The 22,479-nt window shown below is 42.0% G+C and overlaps 1 protein-coding gene across 1 annotated transcript in view; it reads right to left on the reverse strand.

Annotated features, from left to right (window-relative positions):
* The window catches only part of KLF12 (Kruppel like factor 12), a 739,644-nt gene that overhangs the window by 701,092 nt on the left and 16,073 nt on the right, over positions 1–22,479 (reverse strand). The gene's annotated exons all lie outside the window — the stretch shown is intronic.

The raw sequence follows: 22,479 nt of genomic DNA on the forward strand, positions 1-22,479 counted from the left end.
ATGTCACCTTCAGAGTCAGTATGGTATTCAGTTATTTGAGAAAATGGTATCGTAAACTGTGGCTAACCTGATTTATATCCCTTAAGAAGAGTGAAAGAAAAGGACAGTCTTAATACTCTGACCTTGTGATGCTACTCTAGGCAAAGTACATTGTATTCCTATACATCATCAAGGATAAAACTACAAAATCAGAAGCTGTACAATGAAGCAAATAGAGTACCACCTTGAAATAAAGGAAAGTATGGTTGAGCTGAAAAGTAGTGCTCAAACCGATTTTTGGGTCCCCCTAGCCAATCTGATTTTCAGGATATCCCTAATGAATATGAATGAGATAAATCTACATACATTGGACATCTAATATAAGCAAATATATTACATGCATATTCATTACGAGTATCCTGAAAACCAGAAAAGCTGGGGTAAGGGCCTGAGGACTAGTCAGAGAACTACTGAGGTAGAATACCAGCTTCTTGTTTACAACACTTATTTCTACTGTTCATGCATAGCTCCATTCTCCAAAGTACTTTGCATATATGACAGACCATATATTATGGTTAATTAATTGGAATTCATTATATGTACCTAGGAAGGAAGAATGATTAAGCTAACTGTGCCAGGATTTGAACATTTTAACCCTATGGTCAGCTGATATCAGGACCTATTATAATTATGAGTGTTATACTGTAATCTGCTTAGTGGCTTAGGCTTATATATATTCAACCTGTACTATATTTAGCATGCACAGTCATATTCACTGTGCTTGTGGCCTGCAGTAGGGCTTTATTAAATATGATTTAATAAAGTCCTACTGCAGGCTCCAGCTAGCATTTTGTAATGTAGGCACAAAAGATAATGCGCCCACATATGTTAAATAGTTGCCTATATAAAGGGGCCTATGGTCCCTTCACTAGGCCTATGCTTCTCCCAGCAAGGAACATATTGAGGTTGGTGGAGTAATGAGTGAACTAAGCTATTTGCTATTAGGGATGTGAATCGTGTCCTCGATCGTCTTAACGATCGATTTCGGCTGGGAGGGGGAGGGAATCGTATTGTTGCCGTTTGGGGGGGTAAAATATCGTGAAAAATCGTGAAAAATCGTGAAAAATCTAAAAATCTAAAAATCGCAAAACCGGCACATTAAAACCCCCTAAAACCCACCCCCGACCCTTTAAATTAAATCCCCCACCCTCCCGAACCCCCCCCAAATGAGTTAAATAACCTGCGGGTCCAGCGGCGGTCCGGAACGGCAGCGGTCCGGAACGGGCTCCTGCTCCTGAATCTTGTTGTCTTCAGCCGGCGCCATTTTCCAAAATGGCGCCGAAAAATGGCGGCGGCCATAGACGAACACGATTGGACGGCAGGAGGTCCTTCCGGACCCCCGCTGGACTTTTGGCAAGTCTCGTGGGGGTCAGGAGGCCCCCCACAAGCTGGCCAAAAGTTCCTGGAGGTCCAGCGGGGTCAGGGAGCGATTTCCCGCCGCGAATCGTTTTCGTACGGAAAATGGCGCCGGCAGGAGATCGACTGCAGGAGGTCGTTCAGCGAGGGTTCCGGCGCCTCGCTGAACAACCTCCTGCAGTCGATCTCCTGCCGGCGCCATTTTCCGTACGAAAACGATTCGCGGCGGGAAATCGCTCCCTGACCCCCGCTGGACCTCCAGGAACTTTTGGCCAGCTTGTGGGGGGCCTCCTGACCCCCACGAGACTTGCCAAAAGTCCAGCGGGGGTCCGGAAGGACCTCCTGCCGTCCAATCGTGTTCGTCTATGGCCGCCGCCATTTTTCGGCGCCATTTTGGAAAATGGCGCCGGCTGAAGACAACAAGATTCAGGAGCAGGAGCCCGTTCCGGACCGCTGCCGTTCCGGACCGCCGCTGGACCCGCAGGTTATTTAACTCATTTGGGGGGGGTTCGGGAGGGTGGGGGATTTAATTTAAAGGGTCGGGGTGGGTTTTAGGGGGTTTTAGTGTGCCGGCTCACGATTCTAACGATTTATAACGATAAATCGTTAGAATCTCTATTGTATTGTGTTCCATAACGGTTTAAGACGATATTAAAATTATCGGACGATAATTTTAATCGTCCTAAAACGATTCACATCCCTATTTGCTATGGCACTCCACTCTGCAAGTGGCCACAATAGTGCAATCAAGGGTTTGGTCAGAGAATCCCCAGAAATTTCTGGTCAAAGAATTTAGAGTGAGAAAAGGAAGTCCAGTCTCTCATCTCTCTGCTGGAGTTTGGAGTTTGAGGAATGGGAGGAGGGGGGGAACCTAACTTCTGCCCCGGTGCAATCAACTGATACTTTAACCCTTTAATGAACTGACTTTGTTAACGGTGGAACATTAGAGGCTGAAAAGTGGATGTATTCTTACCTCCTGTATGTCAAGCTTATTTCCCAAGCCACCTCACTGAACCAAAACATCTGCTTTTTAAAATTATCCTTTGCTGGAGCAGCAACTTCCGCAGTGCTCACAGCCTCCCAGAGTTACCTGGCTTCAATTTCTGCAGTCAGCAGCCAAGTTTATAACCTATTCAAGTCTCCCAGATGGATAGGATCTGTCCACCTCATCATGTAGCTATAACAGATATCGTGATGCTTTCAAGAGAGAAAGAAAAGGGCAACTGCAAATGCAGTTGTATTTAGTCTCAGCTGCAGAGTGCCACTGTGAACTGCAGAATTCAAAATCTTATCTAATGCCAGCAGATATAAACTCTGACTATTCTATTAGTGTTAATAATTTCTAATAGCAGTGAAACCTACTGGAAAGTAGGTTCCTGGTAGAAATTAGGCTTGTGGAGGATTAGGAAAAGGTGAAGGGCTAAATTCACCCAGGCTATTCTTACCTCTCAGTTAATTCCTATCCCTAAGGGACATTTTAATCAAGCCCGTTTTTTAATCAGCCATCTTTCAGCAAGAGTGGTATATATCTTTTATTTGGCCCAAATGTCAAATCGTATAACAGAGGCTATACAGCAGAATTTTAATAGGTCATCTTGTTTGCCCTTTAGGAGGTCAAAGTGAATTTGGGTGAATTGAACACTTTTGGGGATTTGTCAATATAGAATGCAGGGCTGCAAGTCCCAGAATGCTTGTAAACAGAATAGCGGTGGGGTGGGTGGGAGACATGGAGCATGGATCAATCAGCCATGGAGGGGAGGGGTGGGGAGAAGTAGCTGACATAGATTGAAATGAATTGAGAAATAACTAATGGGTTGCCTGGAAGACATGCATAACGTTCTGAGATACCAGCTTTCAAGGCTTCTTACACAGGCAGACTCATAGAAAAGGCTGACAGAGACTTTGCCACTTTAGTTTACTCCTTCCTGTCTTCCAATCATACTGCCTCATTTGGATGCTGGGAACGGGCAGTTCCAAATTAGCAGTAAAGGTCTGCTAAGAATCAAACACATATCACAAGATGAAACAGGGTAATAACTGATAGGGATGTGCAGAGGGACGCCATATGTTGCATTCGGGATTCGTATTTGTCGGGGGCAGATACGTTGCATTCGGGCCCCCGTTACGTTTATGCATTAATTCGTATTCGTTTCCCGGCTAAAACTGAATTAACTACAACCCCCCACCGTCCTGACCCCCCCAAGACTTACCAAAACTCCCTGGTGGTCCAGCGGGGGGTCCGGGAGCCATCTCCTGTACTCACACCCTCCGCTGCCGGCATTCAAAATGGCGCCAATAACCTTTGACCTTCTATGTCACACGGGCTACCGGTGCCATTGTTCAGCCCCTGTCACATAGTAGGAGCAATTGATGGCCGGTGCCAACTTGTGCTCCCCCACAAGACTTGCCAAAAGTGCCTGGTGGTCCAGTGGGGGTCCGGGAGCGATCTCCTGCACTCGAGCTGTTGGCTGCCAGTAATCAAAATGGCGCCGATATCAAAATGGCCGAATGACCGAATGGCGCCGAATCAAACGGCCGAATCAAATGGCGCCGAATCAAACGGCTGAATCAAAATGGCGCCGAATCAAACGGCGCCGAATCAAACAGCCGAATCAAATGGCGCCGAATCAAACGGCCAAATGGCCAAATGGCGCTGAATCAAAATGGCGCCGTTAGCCTTTGCCCTCACTATGTCACAGGGGCTACTGGTGCCACCTAGATTCATCAAAATGCTATAAATATAGCGGAAATAGCATCTGTGATTTAAAAAAAAAAAAAGGGGGGGGCATGGTTAGGCTAATTTTCTTGCTCCTGTATAGGTAGTTTCAACAATGTGCAATACATTTATCACACCCATGTTATTTTTCACATCCACACTGATTAATCTACTGCAGGTGCTACTGACCAAAAAGGTTTTTTTTATCACAATTGCAGTTGAGAGAGAGATAGAGAGACCAATATGTTACTTTACTATTTATATCACTGTCAGAGGGAGCACTTTTAACTCGGGGTAAGGTTTGGGGAGTGGGGTAGGTTTTAGGAGGCAGTTTTACATACACAGTCAGAGGTACAAACAGCAAAGTTGACATCATAGAACATTTTCTGTCATTTGGAATGATGAAAGGTAAAAGAGGAGTTGATTTGTACAATGTTCTCTTTGGGGTCGACTTTAAAAGATGCACTGATTTTATAACAAACGAGCGTCGCAGCGCGCATGTTATAAAATATGACATCTATGTGCATATGGCACCCGATTTTATAATCAGCGCGCGCATGTGCACTTGGGTGTCAATCACGCGTGCAATAGGGGGAATTTTTAAAAAAGATGCACAGCGACGCAGGTAGGCCTTTCTCAATTCCCTTCCAGTCCGCTCCAATTAAGGAGTGGACTGGGAGAGAAATTCCCTAACCCTAACTCTATCCTTCCTCCATCTTCCCCTCTCCTCCCTGACCCCTAAACTATCACTGTCTCCTACTTTTTTTGCTACTTACTGCTCCTTTGGAGCACAAGTAATCTCTGCGCACCGGCCAAGTGCTGGCACATGCTTCCCTGGGACAGCTCTGGCACTTCGGCGCGAAACGGGGGTTACACGCGTGGCCGGGTCCTTTGTAAAATGCGTGCAAGGCCCAGCCACGAGCATAACCCCCCAATCTTATGCGCATCGGGCTTTTAAAATTTGGGTGTCTACCTTGCTTGATGCACTCTCTACCTAGCTGCGTTAAGGCCCTAACACAAAATGATAAATGTTACATGTGATAAATTGGTTGTTACATAGTTCACTTCAAAGTTAGCTAACAGAAGAAAAGTATTGAGCAGGGGGTGCTCTTGAGCAGTGACCAAGATGGCTGCCTAATCCAACTGCTTCGCAAGATTCTAGCTATTTTGGGCCCTCCCACTTTGAATTTTAGAGTGCGCCTCTTCTTTCCGCTATATATTTCATTCTGATTATGTCGGCGACCAAGTCCAGGAAAATCAAAGCTGCCTTCGCAGCCGGCGCTGCTACGAAACGACCTAAACTGGACCATCCATCCCCAGATAAGATGGCCTCTACAAAAAGCATGGCATTGCTGGACCTAGTTTTGGCTGAACTCTGGCTTCTAAAGGATATGCTTCAAAATAATATAAATTCGACTGCTGCCATTAAATCTGACCTTTCAATAGATGTCCCAGAAGTTCGTCTCATTCGCTGCGTGGCTGGAGGGTGTCAACCTCAAACAGAGTCTCTTCTGCTAGCAAAGGCCCTGCTAACATAACTCACCTCAAAATTGGAGCGCCTGCAGAGAGATCTGGAAGACCTGGCTAATCATAATCGTCACACAAAAGTGTGGCTTCTAGGAGTTCCTGAAGGATTGGAAGGATCAGATATTTGAACGTTTCTTAGCACACTGATTCCAACTTGCTTGCAGTTACAATTTGATTTGCTTTTTGAGATCGAGCGGGCACATTGAATCCCTTCTTGACCTATTCAACACTCCAGGTACCCGCGGCCTATTATTTTTAAACTCCTGTGGTACCCACAAGTTCTGGAGGTGCTCGCAGCAGCTCACTCCAAATTGCCAATTGTTTTTCAAGGACACACTCTACTTTTCATTCCAGATCTGGCAAAATCCACCACAGCATGAATGAAGGCTTTCTTGGCATTTCGGCCCCGTCTCCAAGTGTTTGGTGCTCAGTATGGTCTTCTGTACCCTGCGCAAATGCACGTTACTTGCCATAATCAAACCAAAAGCTTTAAGGTGTCTGAAGCCCTGGAAGCATTTCTCTCATCACTGGAATTGGCCCAAGAGATGGTGACATGACTTTCTGGATGCCTGTGACAGAAGTCTTGTTTTTCATTGTCCTGCATGCATTGGGGGTTCTGGGCTTTGGGATCAATTGGCATTCTCAATATTTGACTTCTATTTGTTAGCTTTTCATATAGCCTTTTTGCAGGTTTGCCATTGTTTCTGGCACAATTGCATTGTCTCAGCAATTTTCTCTTTTTTACTTTTTGTGGGAGATGTTTGTTTGTTTTGTTTTTTTTTAATAAATCTGGTCCATTTGGATCTTGTTGGCTTTTGGTTCTGCCCTGAGGCTTGTTTTTCACTCTGAGTTACCAATTGTTTTAGCTATAGCTCCTTGTCTCTATGTTCATCCTACTACATGTTTTTTTTGTTGTTGTTGTTTTTCTTTTTGACAAGCTGCCTGAGTTTTTTTCTTTTGATTGCTCAATGTGGCTTGTTTTTTGAATGGGGAACTTGTGCTATGTATCATTCCCTCTGTTTACTTTATGGCTTCGGTCTCTGCTTTACAGGTAATTTCCCTTAAAGTTAATAGGTTAACACACCCCATCAAATGAAAATTTTTTTTAGCCTATTTTGCACTCCCTACATCCTGACATGGTCCTGCTTCAAGAGACTCACCTGTCTTCCTCTAAGTCTCTTAAACTGAAGCAGGCTTGGGTAGGAGAGGTATTTTTTAGTACGGCAAAACACAAAGAGGGGGTAACCATTTTATTTCATAAGAAGTTAGGTTTCTAGGCATCATGTTCTATAGCAGATCCCGAGGGCCATGGGTCTCAGCGAAGGTCTCCTTTGGGATGGAGCACTTTTTTTCAACTTATACCCCCCCCCCCCCCTAATACTGATGATCCTATTTTTTTCCAAGCCGTTTCCTCACAGCTTTTGGCAAAGGGAGCTTCCCGTCTGATAGTAGGTGGCAATTTCAATCAACCCCTAGATCTTATTCTGGATAAACAATCATCAGTTAGAATTTGCTATTCCAGAGCTCATACAGTGTTACATAATCTAATTGAAGCAACAGATTTGGTGGATCCTTGGTGCCTGTTACACCCTCTGCTAAGGATTTCACCTTTTTTTTTCTGTCCCCCACCTCGCGTTTTCCCACATTGATTATTTTCTAGTTTCTGGTTCACTGATCCCTAATGTCACCTCGGTCTTCATACAGCCTATTTTGGTGTCTGATCATGGAGCGGTATCCATCTCCATTGTCTTACCCTCCCCTATGATGGAAGACCACATGTGGAGGTTTAACTGAGCCTTGTTAGAAGACTCCTCTTTTCAGGAATATTTTAGGGGAAAAACTGAGGAATACTTCCTGTATAATGGAACTCCAGATGTGACCCCTCCTACTGTGTGGGCTACTTTTAAGGCTACCCTCTGGGGTGAGATTTATAGTATTAGGGTTAAGAAAGCGCAGCGGGCTAGGCTCCTAGAGATGTGCGATTCTGTGGCAAAGTTGGAGAAGGTGCATATTTCACATCCCTCTCCTGTTACCCTTTTCCTGCTACAGAAAGCACAGTATTACAAGCTTCTAGGACATCATGCTGGGAAAATGCTTATTACTCAAAAAGTGCAGTACTATGCAGAGAATAATAAATGTGGCCATTTATTGGCTAACTACTTGAAAAAGAAATGGGACAAGAGAAGTAAATCTGTGATTCGATCCCAACATGATGTTCCCTTGTTATCTGATACTGACATTCTGCAAGCTTTTCGTGATTTTTATGCTGATTTGTATGTCTGAATCTACCTCGCCTGCTTCTATTATTCCTGCCTTTTTTTCACAGATGTCTCACTCTACCCTCATGCCGGACCAGAAAGGATGATCAAGAGACTCTATCACTTCGGAGGACATCTCATTGACGTTGGCTACTCTCAAAGGAGTGAAGACTCCAGGGCCAGATGGCTATACAGTGGACTTTTATCGTGCATTTCAGAAGTTGCTGGTCCCAAAACTTCTTTCTTTCTTTGTTACGTTGTCTTGTTATCCTGAGTCTCTTTCTTCTTTTTTGTAAGCCTGTGTAGGGTGCTTCCTAAGCCTGGGAGGGATCCTCAGCTGATTTCCAACCACCATCTGATCTCAATTCTCAATACTGACCATAAGCTTTGTGCTAAGATCCTGGCCACTAGGGTAGCAATGGTTATGGGGACCCTTATTGATTCTGACCAATCTGGTTTTATTAAAAATAGGATTATCTCTAATAATGATCGAATGTTTTTTTCATCTCCAAGAACTGGTGAAGTCATCTTCTTTACCGGTTATTGCTTTGTCTTTGGATGCTGAAAAAGCGTTTGATCGTATTGAATGATCTTATTTATTAGAAGCTCTAAAGTGGTTGGCTATCCATTCTGATCCTGCGATTGAAAGTCTGAAGTTTGGTACTATGATTTATAAGCTTTCTGCTTATGCTGATGATGTCTTGCTCTATCTTACTAATCTCCTCACTTCTCTTCCTCATTTGTTCTCTCTTATTTCTCGCTATTCCCTTTTCTCTGCTTACCAAGTGAATTGGCATAAAACTGAGTTAATCCCTTTAAATTCTCTTGGCGCTTGTGTAGATCTCTCAACAATTCTGTTTCAGCTGTCTGATTAGGGTCTCAAATACTTGGGTGTCCTTTTTTTCAGATACCTCTACCACTGTATCCCACCGCACATGTTATGTGACTCGGTTTTACAATGGTTTTACACTTAACATGGTGGGGATGCCTAGATACTATCAAAATGGTGCTAGCCCCACGTCTAAATTTTATTTTTTCTATGGTCCCTAATTTTTTTCACGCTATTTTTACCAGCAAGTAGACCAAATTCTCATGCGGTTTTTATGGCATCAGAAGTCACCTCGTATCGCCCTCTCCAAATTGAAAGCAGATATGGGTTGCGGGAGGATTAACTTTCTGAATTTGTATAGTTACCATCAAGCTTTTATTTTGCAACAGGGCTATCACTGGTTTTTAGATTTATTATCTTTACCTGATCCCCTTCGCCGGTTACAGATTTAGCGCAATTTGCTTTTTTCCTTTCCCCTTGGAGACAATTATAGGGATGTCTTCTGCTGGTCTTCTCAAAACCCATCCAATTATTTGTTCCACTCATCAGGCTTTTGTGGTGTTTAACCGTTTGGTGTCCTCCCCTTCTCCAGGCACTCCAAGTTAGCTTTGCCATGGTTTCACCCTCATATTCAGGTTGGAGATGCTTCCCTTAATTGGAAACTATGGCAGGTTAATGGTCTTTGGCTCCTTCTGTGGGATGGCTCTTTACTTTCTTTCTCTGAGTTGCATGTTTTTTACTCTCTGTCTCGCACTCAGTCTTATGCCTGGTTACAGCTTAGAGACTGTTTATCCTCAGTCTCGTTCCATTTTCGTCTGGATGATTTTCCCAGTTTATTTGTTTTATATAGGAATTTTGGTGCCATAAGTCATTTAGCCTCTCGTATCTATAAATCTTTTAAGAGTTCCCTGTTTCTTGCCCCCTTTTGGCTTCAATCTTATTGGTGTTTGGAATGTGCTTGTTCCTCTGATGATGTGGATTGGGGGTATTTTTGGTGTTCATCATTACATATCTCACTGTCTTCCACCTTAACTCAGTCTTCTTTTTTTGTCTTCCAGAGAGCGGTGTGGACCCCATGGAATCTCTTCCGAGCTGGCATGACATCCACCCATAACTGTTGGACTTGTTCTCTCCCTAAGGCGATATTATCTCACATGTTGTTCTTTTGCCCCACTGTAATGTCATTTTGGCAACTGGTGTGGGTGATAATTTCCTGGGTTTTACATTTAGATACTCCAATTACTTACCACATAGTTATTCTTTGGGGGACGGCCTTGCCTTTTTCTCTTCCTCCTCCCAACTACAAGTTACTGTTTTTTTCCTAACAGTTATGATTCATCTAATTATGTCCTTCTGGAAACACAGTGATTTACTTAGGGGTTGATTTTCAAAACAGTACGCGGCCAACCATGGGCGTGTGGTTCCTGGCTTGTGCACATGGATGTGCTGATTTTATAACATGTGCACACATGTTATAAAATCTGATGGTTGCGCGTACATATGCTCCAGATTTTAAAATCCACACACACATGTGCGGACGACTAGGGACCAAATTTTACATTAATACACACAGCGACCAATCGGGCCTCTCCCAGTTCCCTCCCATTCTGCTCCAATTAAGGAGCGGACTGAGAGGGAACTTCCCTACCCCCCCCCCCCCCCCCCACCTAACCTTCCTTCCCTTTCTCCTCTTCTCTCCACCCCAACCCTAACCCCTACCTATCTACCCAAAATGTTTTTATTTTTCTACTTACTGCTCCTCCTCTGCCCTGGCCTGCTCCCGGCCCACCCCTTTGGAGAGGCCTGGCATGTTTGCGTATAACAGGGATTATGTGCACGGCCTGGCCCATTCTAAAACCCGTGTGGGCCTTTGAAAATTTGGGCTTAAATGAGCATTTTTGGTGGAACTCTATATGTCTTTTCTGTAAATATGAGAAGGCAGTTGCTATTAAGAGCCGTCGCCTTGCCTCCTGGTGTCGGGTGTGGAAACCGTTAGATGATTATTTTGATTCTCCAGAAATGGTTGCTGGTAGCATGACTTCTATACCATTGTAGTATCACTGTTTGACCAAGCCTTTGTATTTCTTGAGGTGGCTTTCTGCTTTGTCCTGTCCTTTGTAAGTTTGTTTCCTTATTGTCCTTATTGTTGTACTTTTTGTTTCCTGTTAATTGTATATTTGCTAATAAAGAGATTTGAACAAAAAAGAAAAATATTGAGTGGTAAAATAATTCAATCTATAGGAGCCTACTGAACTTGACTAGAGTCATCACACTTACTGATTGACCCTGGATGTGATGTTGTTAAGGCAGGAAACCAAATCCTTTTCTGCTGCTGATTTGCTATGGCAGAGGTAGCATAGCAACTAGAATACATACCTAAAAGACTCCATGATGATTAGCTTGACAGAGGCTAAGTAATTACATGAGTGAGAACAGTATGAAAAGTATCTACCTGGAACCTCAGAATGCTTCTTGGGAAAACTTGAGTGACATTAAGGGCAGGATAACCTAGTTGTAATCAATGCATATATAGGTCTTGGGAAAATTGCTCCCATCCTTCACAACACACACACACACCATGATTGACTCTCTAAGTGCTGCCTTGCTTGTGTTGACGGGCACAGGCTTTTGCATATAACAAATGAAAGTTCCAGAACTTCTTCTTGGCACTGAAAATGAAAATAAAATCTTGGAAAATAACAAAGAAGAAACTTGCAATTAAAAAATATATTTAACATTTACAATGGCATTTTCTTTTGGTAACTTTTGTATATTCTGACTGGCCCCTGATTCTCTGGAACAGAGAAAAAGAGGATAGTTTCCATCTGATTTACTTATTTCCTGCATCTCCTGTTTTAATGTAAACCGGTATGATTTGTATTTGATACAAGAATGTCAGTATATAAAAGTTAAAAATAAATAAATAAATAAATAATTTCTGATTCTTTATTTTATTTCTTCCAGCAGAGGCTTTGGGTGGTGATTACTAGAAAGGGTTGAACTCTAAATACCTCTCAAATTCTCACCCAAACCTTGATCTCTGAAATTAATAATGAAGTACTAACTGAAACCCACAAATAATGTGTACTGAAATGAATATAGTTATTGTCCAATGTGGGTTCTCTCACTCTCTCCTCTCTTCCCCTCCCCCTATGTCTGTCTCTCACCTGTTTCTCTCTTCTCCCAGTCTCTCTCTCTCTCCATCATCCATGTCTGCCTTTTTGCTGCCCAAGCCTTTCTCCATCTGTCTTTCTTTCCCCCTCCTCTCACAGACACTCACTCCCTCTCTCCATCCACACTTTTTCTCTCCCCCATTGCCTCTGATCAGCATTTTGGATCCCCTCACTCTACCCTCGCCCCCACCATCCTCTCCCTTCATTCCCCTCAGGCTCTCCCCCTGCTCTTTTTCTCCCCAACTACCTGCCCCCTCCCTCTCATTACATCCCACCACTCCCTCAGGCTGAAGCTGCCTCTATCTCCCAGCACAACTCAGCTGCAGTTGTCTGGAACAATGTTTGCAGTTCTGTGAAACATGCCAAGGCCCATAGCGGACGTCAGATGCCACATACGTGCACAGATTTCACAGAATATCAGACACTGCATGTCATTATTTGGGATATTTCTGAGGAGCTGGTGAGCGTGCCACACACTGATCTGAAACATCATTGGACCAAAGCAAGAAAACACAAGCTAGAAAAGTTTTAACATGCAACTCAGTAAAAAGTTCCATCATGTTAAAATGAGACAATGTGCTTTGCAATTATTAAGGGCAGACTGAAACTTTTTTTTCAATAACATAGCCTTGGTGCTAGCATGCACAAAAGTGAATGTCCATACAAGCTGCTGGGAAGTCCCCTACTGTTAACTGGTCAGTTAGATAAAGCGATTTCCTAATCTAATCTAATGTTGAGTTTTACAGTATATACCACCTTTGAGGTCCAAAAGACCACCCAATGTAGTTTACAGCAATGTAGATTATATATTCAAATACAAATATATTCAAATAGTAATATAAATTAATATATTTAAAATATATCATAGCTGGTACATCAAAGTTATAAAATTATATTGATACAACCTCTGCATCCAAACCCACTCTCACTGGGGAAATTCACTGCTGCCCTTACAATCCAAAAATCCACCAGTACACTCCCTCCCAATACAAGCTCACATATATAAACCAACCTTTCATTAAATTCAACTTCCCAATAAAATATGTCCCATCCTTTACTACCATCAAACAGCCCCCTCCAGAGCACCGCTTCCCAATTCCATCCCCAGCAAGAATGACAGAAGCCCCTTCCAAGCAACAATCTACCCAGGCCCCCTCCTGTAACCAATCAGTGGTAGTGGCTGCCCCAAGGACAATCCTCACCCTTGAACTTCTCCCCACACCTAACTGGCTGGAGATTGGAAGCCCCAACGACAAATTCCCTCTTCTGGACCCCAGATCAAGGTACCTGTGTGCCATGATGGCTCCCCCTTTATTTATCTACTCATTCTATTTATCATTCATCTCAAGGTAATATACACAGTATGACTATAAAATAAATAAAGTACGCTTAATCAAAACAGAACATCATAACCAAAACCCAGAAAATCAGTAAAACAGAATAAGAATATCATTGTTTAGACAAATGCCTGGGCAAACAGCAAGGCCTTACATAACTTTCTGAACTGAGTCACTAAACCTAATTCCCTGAGGGTCAAAGGTAAGGAATTCTGTATAATGGGGGCACAAGATGAAAAAAAGATATTTTTATAATATCCACATATTTTAACTTAGCAGGGACGTCTAGAAGAAGCTTGTCCACAGAATGAAATTGCCTTGCCGTGTAATGAGGTTTTTGTAAATACATCAGATAATCTGGAGCTAAATCACATAATGACTTTAAAAACTAATCAAAAAACTATGAACTTATACTGGAATGAAACAGGGAGCCAGTGAAATGATTTAAATGCAGAAGTTATACTGTTTAAAACCCAATAACAATTGAGCTGCACTATTTTGTACCATCTGAAGATGAGATAACAGTTTATTCAGTTTCAGTCAGTCTTAAATGTTTTCAAAGTACTAAATCAGAAAGCATATTTAGATCTTTTTGGTTGAAACCCCTGTTGTAAGAGCAGTTATTAACATAGCAGTAGTACCTTTTTTAAGGTCAATAAAAAGTAGCAATGAATATACAACTAGGTACAATAATCTGAAATATCTTTCCAGTCATGGAATATTTTCTTATATACAAAGTCCATTATTAACACTGCTTTTTTTTTTCAGCTGTTTACATGAAAGCAAACAAAGTTCAAAAGACTTCAAAGTGGCACGACTGTTTAAGGCTATATTGTAATATGGCGATGTTGGTCTCTCAAAATAAAATATAATTAACAAACAATTACAATATAATTAACAATTGCTTTATCAGTGCTGCATGGTGTCTTAGCAAGAATCATCTCTTACAGGTAAATATTAATCTGTAAAATAGTTTTTCTCTTGTTGCTGATTGTAATGCAGGCTTTGGGGATATAACAGTCATTTATTTGGTTCAAATTGTTTGTTTTAATTTTTAAGCCAGTTTTGGCCTAATTAAACTGGTAACATCACAAGTACTTAGCTCTTACATAGGACAGCACTGCTGCTGAACAGCAGAGGCTCTATTTGGGTGTTCTAGTGAACAGCTACAGAAAATATAAAATGAACTCAATTATTTTTTTTTTATTTAGGAAATCTGCTTCGCAATCACAAGCAAGCCACAAGGCAGATATATAAATGTTTCCAATATCAGGCTAAGGTAGTAAGGTCTGCCTTAATAAAATCAATCAGTGAATCATTGTAAAGCTTCACTTGGTAGTGAGGCATGGAGACCAGCACAACTGTAATACCTCAGAGAGGACCTGATTTAATTATAACATCCCCATGCACTAATTAACATTTTATCAGTGGCATGCGTACATGGTTTTCTTGAAATGCATATCTTTTTAAGCATGTACAAACATGACGCGTGAAAGAGCACTTCCTTTGGTCTGCTGTCACATTGTGTACCCTTTCTGTTCAATGATTACAAGACATTTATTTTTCCAATTTAGGCATCTAGCTTGTGGCACCCTTACAGAACTTTGCCAGCTGGCAGCACAAAATATTTGACTCCCTATTTCATAATGATATATTGCATAATTTCCTTGTTTTCCTTTTATTTTTATATAATTATAACCTAAATTCTGAACACTTTCCTTGCATGCCAACAAAAATACACCTCAGGAAGGTATGACATTTCCCTTCCTTGAGGCAGTAGATTTACTTCTTATTTATAGAGCGAATAAATGATTAATTATGGGGCCAATGGGCCACACACCAACAATCTATATGATAATAAGGATGGCTATTAATGACATGTAGAACAATTAATTTGTTTCAATATCATTATAAATGAAACAAAAATAAAGACAAGTCTAATTTGAAAAGATATTTGTTATAGTTTTAGCACAGTAGAAATACTTTAGTAAAGCAGATCTACAATTAAATGTACAATTTCACTTACTATCCTAACAGTTCATGAAAAATAGCTGTCTACTAATATTTATTTTTTTCAACAGGCCTCATATGGCCTTCTGTTCAGGGAGAAAGTGTCTTAATGTGCAACAGGAACCACCGAAGAAAAACAGGACAGCGACTGCAGGAAGCAGCAGAGGTGCAATGTCAGTGGCAGGAGATCTTTAAATGGCTCCTCATGTCCCATGAATATTCAGAAGAATTACAGAAGAAAAAAACTGGTAATTTTTCCTGAATATGGAAAACTCAAATGACCCCTGAGGAAAGTGTCTGCCCATGATGGTTAGCAATGGTACCGACTGAAGAAAAACATGCTTCCTATTCAGATCCCTTCAGATTCATGAAGAGAAAAGCTAGAAAAAAATCGGCAAATGTAGATCTGCATCACAAAAATAATAATCAGGCGAGGTAAAATAAGGACTAACAGGCTATTGTAAATGATTCGAAATGGCAATCCATTCAGTAGCAACGTATATACACTATGGGAAAAGGCAGGCATCTGCTACCCCATTCTCCTGCACACTATTTGATCCTGGGAAAAACAAGAGTGGGAAGAAGAAAAACTTTCATTTAATTTTTCATTTTGTTTTTGAGAGTGTTTCACCATGAACTTTATTTCATTTAATGATTATTTAGTTTTAGAAAATAAAATAAACATTAAAGAAAAACAAATGCCACCATCTATCCCTCAGACCTGAAAAAATGCAGGGACCAGGATCCTCCCCAGTACCCAATTATCCCAAGGAGGCCTAGGCCTGGAGGCTGAGTCCTGATGACTAGGCCAAGGCCCGTGCCCGTGCTCAGCCCTGACACTGCAGCCTTGTCCAGAGGCTGGGTCCTGATGCCAGGGCCTCGTCCTGGACCCAGGCCCAATGCCGTTGCCTGGGCTGGAGGCCATATCCTGATGCCGGGACCTGACCTGGAGGCTGAGTCCTAATGCCGGGGCCTTGGCCCAGACCCAGGCCCAACACAGGGGCCTCAGCCTCAACCACAGGCCTAGGCCCAATGGATTACTTTTTTTGTTTCAAAATAAACATGAAATCCAACAAAATTTTGTGGGATTTTCAATTATTTTGTTTTGAGAACATGAGATGAAATAGGAAATGTTGTTTTATTTCCTATTTCATTTGTCTTGAATGAACATCTCTAATAAACAATAAAATGTATTACATTCTAAAATTAACATCTCACAGCATGGTACAAACATAACAAAGCACAACAAAATAAAAAAAAACTCAATCACAAATTCTAAAACATACTATAATTAAGTATAAACAACATATACAATAAAATATCATCTTACTCCACTAACACAATCATATACTAAACAAAAAACAAAAAGCAACAAACAAGATTGAATAATAAATACAACCCCAAACCTTGCTTGAATAACCAAGTCTTACTGCGTTTGAACTGAATAATGTCAGTAAACAACCCCTATTTTACAGGAAGTATTTTCTAAAAAATGGTAGAAAAAAAAAAGGTTAATGCATGATATTTTGTGTGGGCAAGGTGAGCCTTCTTTAAAAAAGGAATAGTAAAATAAACAACTCTTAGCTGCCTAACCAGAGATTATGTCAAACGTTTCCCAACATCCTGTGTTCTTCCTCCCAAGCATATTTGAATGTACAGTATATGTATGTGTGTTTCTTTGTTACATTGCTGCCTGCATCAGTTTATGTCATTGCCTAGTTTAGGTTCTCTGCATGTTGTAGAGCTAACCCATTAAATGTTGCTGAGCTTCTGATTGGATCTGTCACCGTTTTCTCCTCCTCTGTCGGTGTTCCCCTGCTTCTTCCGATTTGTCTAGTGTCCCTCGGAATCCCTGGGAGTCCCTTCTTCCTGCTGAAAGTTCAGTTTGGACCTGGTTCTTGACAAGCTTGCAGCTCTCCAGACTCCTTTGCAGATTCCTAGAAGCATCATTCTTTTCACCTTGCTTCCTTATTTCCTTGCTTCCTTTCCCTCCAGCTGCTGGTTTCTGCTCTCCACTGGCAGTTACAACTTCCTGTATGGCTGCAGCTGTCTGCCTTGACTGAGCTCTCAGAATTTCTCACCACAGCTGTATCAGGTCTGCTGCCTCTGCAGTTACCTTCACTATCATGCCATTCGCAGGGAGTGTCAAACTATTTATCATTCAATAAATGTTTTGGTATTAAGATCTGAGTTCTCTCTGACATTGGAAACTAAGGGGGTCATTCTCTAAAGGGATCGCACACGAAAAGGGACTTTTTGCACGCGAAAAGTCCCTTTTCGCCTGCGATAGGGTGATCGGGGCAGAGTCGGCCCCGGAAGAGGAGGAGTCGGGGCGGCACTGGGGCCGACGCTGTGGAAACATCACTGGCGGCGAAAGGTGAGGACCCTTATCACCGCCAGTTTCACGCCAAATAACTACACATTTTATGGAGTAGTTATTCGGTGCAAAAGCCGGCAGCCAGCGCACCGCAGTGGTGCGATGGCTGCCGGCTTTCTCAGGCCCGCCCCCCCGCTTCGCCCCCCTGCCCCCTGGAATCCAAGTCTAAAAAAGGAAGAGATCTTCCACGAAGAGGTTTAACTCTCTGTATAGGTTCCTAAGCTAGGACATCGGGAGCTGAAGACAGAATACTATGGGCTGCCCAAATTTAAGGTTTTAAAACAAACTATTAATTTTTTAATTGAACATGCCAATATATAGGCAGCAAGTGAAAGGAAAACAGAATTGGAGGTATATGGAATTTGCAACCCATCCCAGAAAGACATACTTTACAATCTGAAAGAGCACAGCTCTCTGCACAATTTTTGACAACAGTAGGACACTGAAAACCAACTGCAAGTTGAATGATTTTTAGAACTGAACCCAGATTTTTTAAGGATGAGATGGATCAAAGCCTCTTTCAACATGGATGGATTTACTCCTTCTGTCAAGGAGGAACTTATAATATAAAGTAACAAATCATAAAGATCAACAAATTATTCAGAATCAGCCAGGTTGGGGCTGGACTAAGTAGCCAAGTAGAAAAATGTATTTTAAATACAATCTCACATAGAATGGAATTTAAACTATGAGAATTCATTAAAACTATTTGCCACTGGCTTACAATTCAGTAGTCAGTATGATCCAATTGTTCCCTAAAGACCTTTTCAGAGAAATGCTTGCTGATTTTTTCACAATTTGCAAGACTGTGTTCTGATTAGAAAAGAGAAGCTAAAGACTGCAAAAAAAAATTTTTACTATTTTAAATAATTCTTTTATGGAATTTCCAACTTCACTAATTCACCCAGAAAAATAATCTTTCTTTGCCAATACAGATTTGGCTAGGTAATCTTGATTACATTTCTGACAAATAATTCTGTCTTCAGGTGACCTAGATTTTCTCCAACACTTTTCCAATTTCTTTTTCGTGACCCACAACTCGGGTGTACCAGGGGAAATCCTATCAACTTGCAATCACACTTCTCTCAAAGGAGCAACTGAATTTTCTGCTCTGGCAATTTCTTTGTTCCAAATATTAACCTGCTACTCAGATTACAAATCACAGCCAAGAAACGGTTTGGGATCAGTCCACCCTTTGAATGAGCTAACTTCTTTATAAATTCATAAGTCTTCAAAGGAAAGTAAGAACAAATCATACTTTTTATCAAGATATGTTCAGGGCAACTTAAAGGATAGATGTCTTGAATCAAGACTTTCAAATTTAATTTCTCCACCGAGGGAACAAAAACCAAAACTAAGCAGTGGCCAGCCATGTCACTTGCTGCACTAACTTTTATCAATTCTGGGAGTTCAGATAAATTCAAGTTTATATGAATATTAAAAAGCACACCAAATCATTAAATTATCTGAAGAAAGGGAGGTATAAAACCAGCTGCAGCATTAGGCAGCCAATAAACAAGGTAAATACTAAAACCCTTGCGTTTGTAACATCATACATTCTGAAACTTCTGGTTGCTGAATTCAGCTTCTCTTAAACAGCAGGAATATCCATTTGTTTGAAACAAATAGATAAAATGCAATGAATAAGTCCATTTTTTTTCATTTATGAACTCCTGAAATGAATGGAAGGTGCCCATGAATGAAATGAAAATTGTTTGTCTCATCCATTTATGTTTCCTATGCAGATCTATAGGGCTATGCTAAGCAAACAACAGGTGCAGGCAGGGTATAACTGCCAAGTCCCTTTATATGCTATCTTGGGGGTCTTGTACCACTCTGCAGCCCTCAGTCATCTAGTTGCTTAAACAGTCAGCTATTCTCAGCACCCACTTCTGAGTCTTCTGAAGACCAATCCGGATCCTTGGAGGGCATGGTCATGTTCCGGTCTAACAAATGGACTGAGGCTGCCTCATTTTTAACCATTCTGTGGCCTCACCAGCAGGATACCATCCCTTGAGAGAAGTGATACTGAAGACAGACTATATATATATATATATATATATACAGACGATAGCAAAACCATCAGTCAGAATGAAGAAATTCAGGCTCAACAGAAAACATGCACAGGAGAGACCTTTTGAATATTCTGAATGTGGGAAGGGTTAGTAGGAAGATAAAACTAATGTAACACCAGAAAATAAACAAAGGGAAAAGACCATGTTCTTCTACAAAATATATGAAAATCTTTCTTCATAAAGCAAATTTCACAAATTACTAGGAAAGTCACTGATTGAGATGCCATTGTAATTTTCTGATTGCGATAAAATTTTCAATCAGAAAGAAAATTTTACAAGAAACTGAAAATTCCACCCAGCAGTAGAGAATGTAATAAAAGCTTATGTCACAAAAATAATTCAGACAGATCATTTTCTTGTACAAAATCTGACATGTGGCAAGTGCTTCAACAGGGAGACAAACATCTCCCATGCCACACTGCCTTGCTACTATACCCCTTATCCTATATCTTAGGTGTTTTTCTTTCACCCAAAATTTGCACCTTGAGGGTCTTGTCACTCTGTCTTACTGCCATACCCCAGACTCTACATCTTGGGGGTCTTGCTGCTCCTCTATCTTGATGCTAGCCCCCTCATGCTATACCTTAAGGGGCAGATTTTAAAACCTTGCGCAAGTGGAGGGAACTTTCTTTCACCCTCCCCCCACCTTCCCAACCCACCCCCCCAGCCCTATCTAAACCCCCCCCCTTACCTTTGTTGGCAAAGTTACGCCTGCTTTCAGCAGGCGTAACTTTGCGTGCGTCGCCGGCAGCCCCGCTCCGTCCTCCGGTCCCAGGGGCGTGGTCCGGAGGCCTCGACCATGCCCCCGGGCCGGCGCCACGCCCCCAGGCCCGCCCCCGAAACGCCGGGGCACGCCCCCTCCCACCCCTTTTCAAAAGCCCCGGGACTTACGCGCATCCCGGGGCTTTACGCGCACCGGCGGCCTATGCAAAATAGGCGCGCCGGCGCGCGAGGTCCCTGCGCGCGTAAATGCTGAAGGATTTACGCGCGCGGCCCTTTTAAAATCTGCCCCTAAGGTTCTTTCTGCCACTCAGCCTTGCTTCCATGCCCAGATGTTATTCCTTGGGGATCTTCTGCCATTCTGTCTTGCTGTCATACCCCAGACTCTTCACCTTAGGGTGTTCTTGCTACTGTGGGTGGCTGTTTTGCACCTTTCATGGTGTTTTGGAGTCTTTCTGCTAAGCTTTGTGCTGCTTTGTCCTATCAGTGTGTGGATTTTATTTCCTGCCACCTTTGATGCTTTGTTACTCATTCATAGTGCCTTAGAATGTTCATATCACTTTTGATGCCACATTGCCACAATCTTAGCACCTTGGAGTATTCTTCCCCCTTATGATAATGTCTGCCCACAAATTTATTTAGAATTGATTAGAAAACTCCAATTTTGAAGCTCAAAATAGGTTGCATTGCTTCCACCATTGTCTTCAATGAGAAACAAATGAAACAAAACATTTTTTTAATTTGACACTAATGATACAAATTGCCATCACACACAGTGGATGAGTAGCCTAGTGGTTAAAGCAGTGGGCAATGAACCAGGATTCAAGTCCCATTGTCACTCATTGTGACCTTGGGCAAGTCACTTTACCCTCCATTGGTTCAGGTACAAACTTAGGCCTAGATTCGCAGTAAATATTGCATGCAATGGGGAAAGAGGTGTGTTTTATGGTAATAGTGCACATTGTGATAAATAGGCTATCTTAGTGCTTTGCAGAGGTATTATCACAAAGTGCATTAACTTTTCACACTTTGCAACAGTACCTACATCTTTGCATTTCCCTACCTACAAAGAGCTTATTTCATTACAGAGAAAGAGACTGAGAGACTATCTGCAAACTTCTTGTAGTAGTTAGCTATTTATGCTACTATAGGAGGCCCACCTAGTAACTCGAGGTGAGGTTTAGGTAGTAGTGTAAGGGTTAGGGGCCAATTTTACATGCAGAGTGAGATGTACGAACTCTTGTGAAGATTTGATCTCCCCCACCCTAAAAATGAAATTTGTGAAAAAGCTGTGATATGGGCATGATATTGCATAGCTTAACACAATTGAAAAAGATGTAGGTATGGCTTCACAAAGCCAGCCTACTTTTGCAGAAATCCCTCCCCTTTTAAAAATTTATATTGCAGCATGCATTATGGTGCTTATCGTATGCATTAAGGCATTTTTCATATGTGAAAATGCCTTAACGCATGCAAAAACACCATAACACGAGTTGATAAATGACCTGGTTAGATTGTAAGCCCTCTAGGGATAGGGAAATATCTACAGTACCTGACTGTAATCTGCTTTGAAATGCTGAAAAAAGTGTGAAAAGCCGAATATAAAAATCTAAATAAAATAATTAAACCCAGCCGCAACTCCAGTAGGCTGTTTTCTTAACAGGTCTCCAGCTTTTGCAGTATATGTTGCTCTGCATTCTTGTTTCCAGCCTTGCTTTGCCTCGACCAGCCTTGATTTCGTTCTTGCCTCGTCTAGCCTTCCTCATCTATCCTCATGCTCTTTCCAGCCTGACCTCCTAGTACTGACCTCTTGCTTCAGACTTAGATCTGACATTTGCCTGCCGCCTAGACCTGACCTTTGCTTTAGACCTGACCAAGCTTGCTTGCTGCCTGCCCTAACCCTTGGCCTGTTCCTGGTATCCCCTGTCTGCTGCTTGCCTTGACCTCGGTCTGTTCTGGGATTTCAGCTTGCTCGACCACCCTAGGGACCCACCTAAGTCCTGCCAGCCGGCAGAACTCAAGAGCTGAACTTGCAGGGGAGGTGGCTGGTATAGGTGAAGCT

Source organism: Rhinatrema bivittatum, chromosome 5 (assembly GCF_901001135.1).
Source record: "Rhinatrema bivittatum chromosome 5, aRhiBiv1.1, whole genome shotgun sequence".
Taxonomy (NCBI): Eukaryota; Metazoa; Chordata; class Amphibia; order Gymnophiona; family Rhinatrematidae; genus Rhinatrema; species Rhinatrema bivittatum.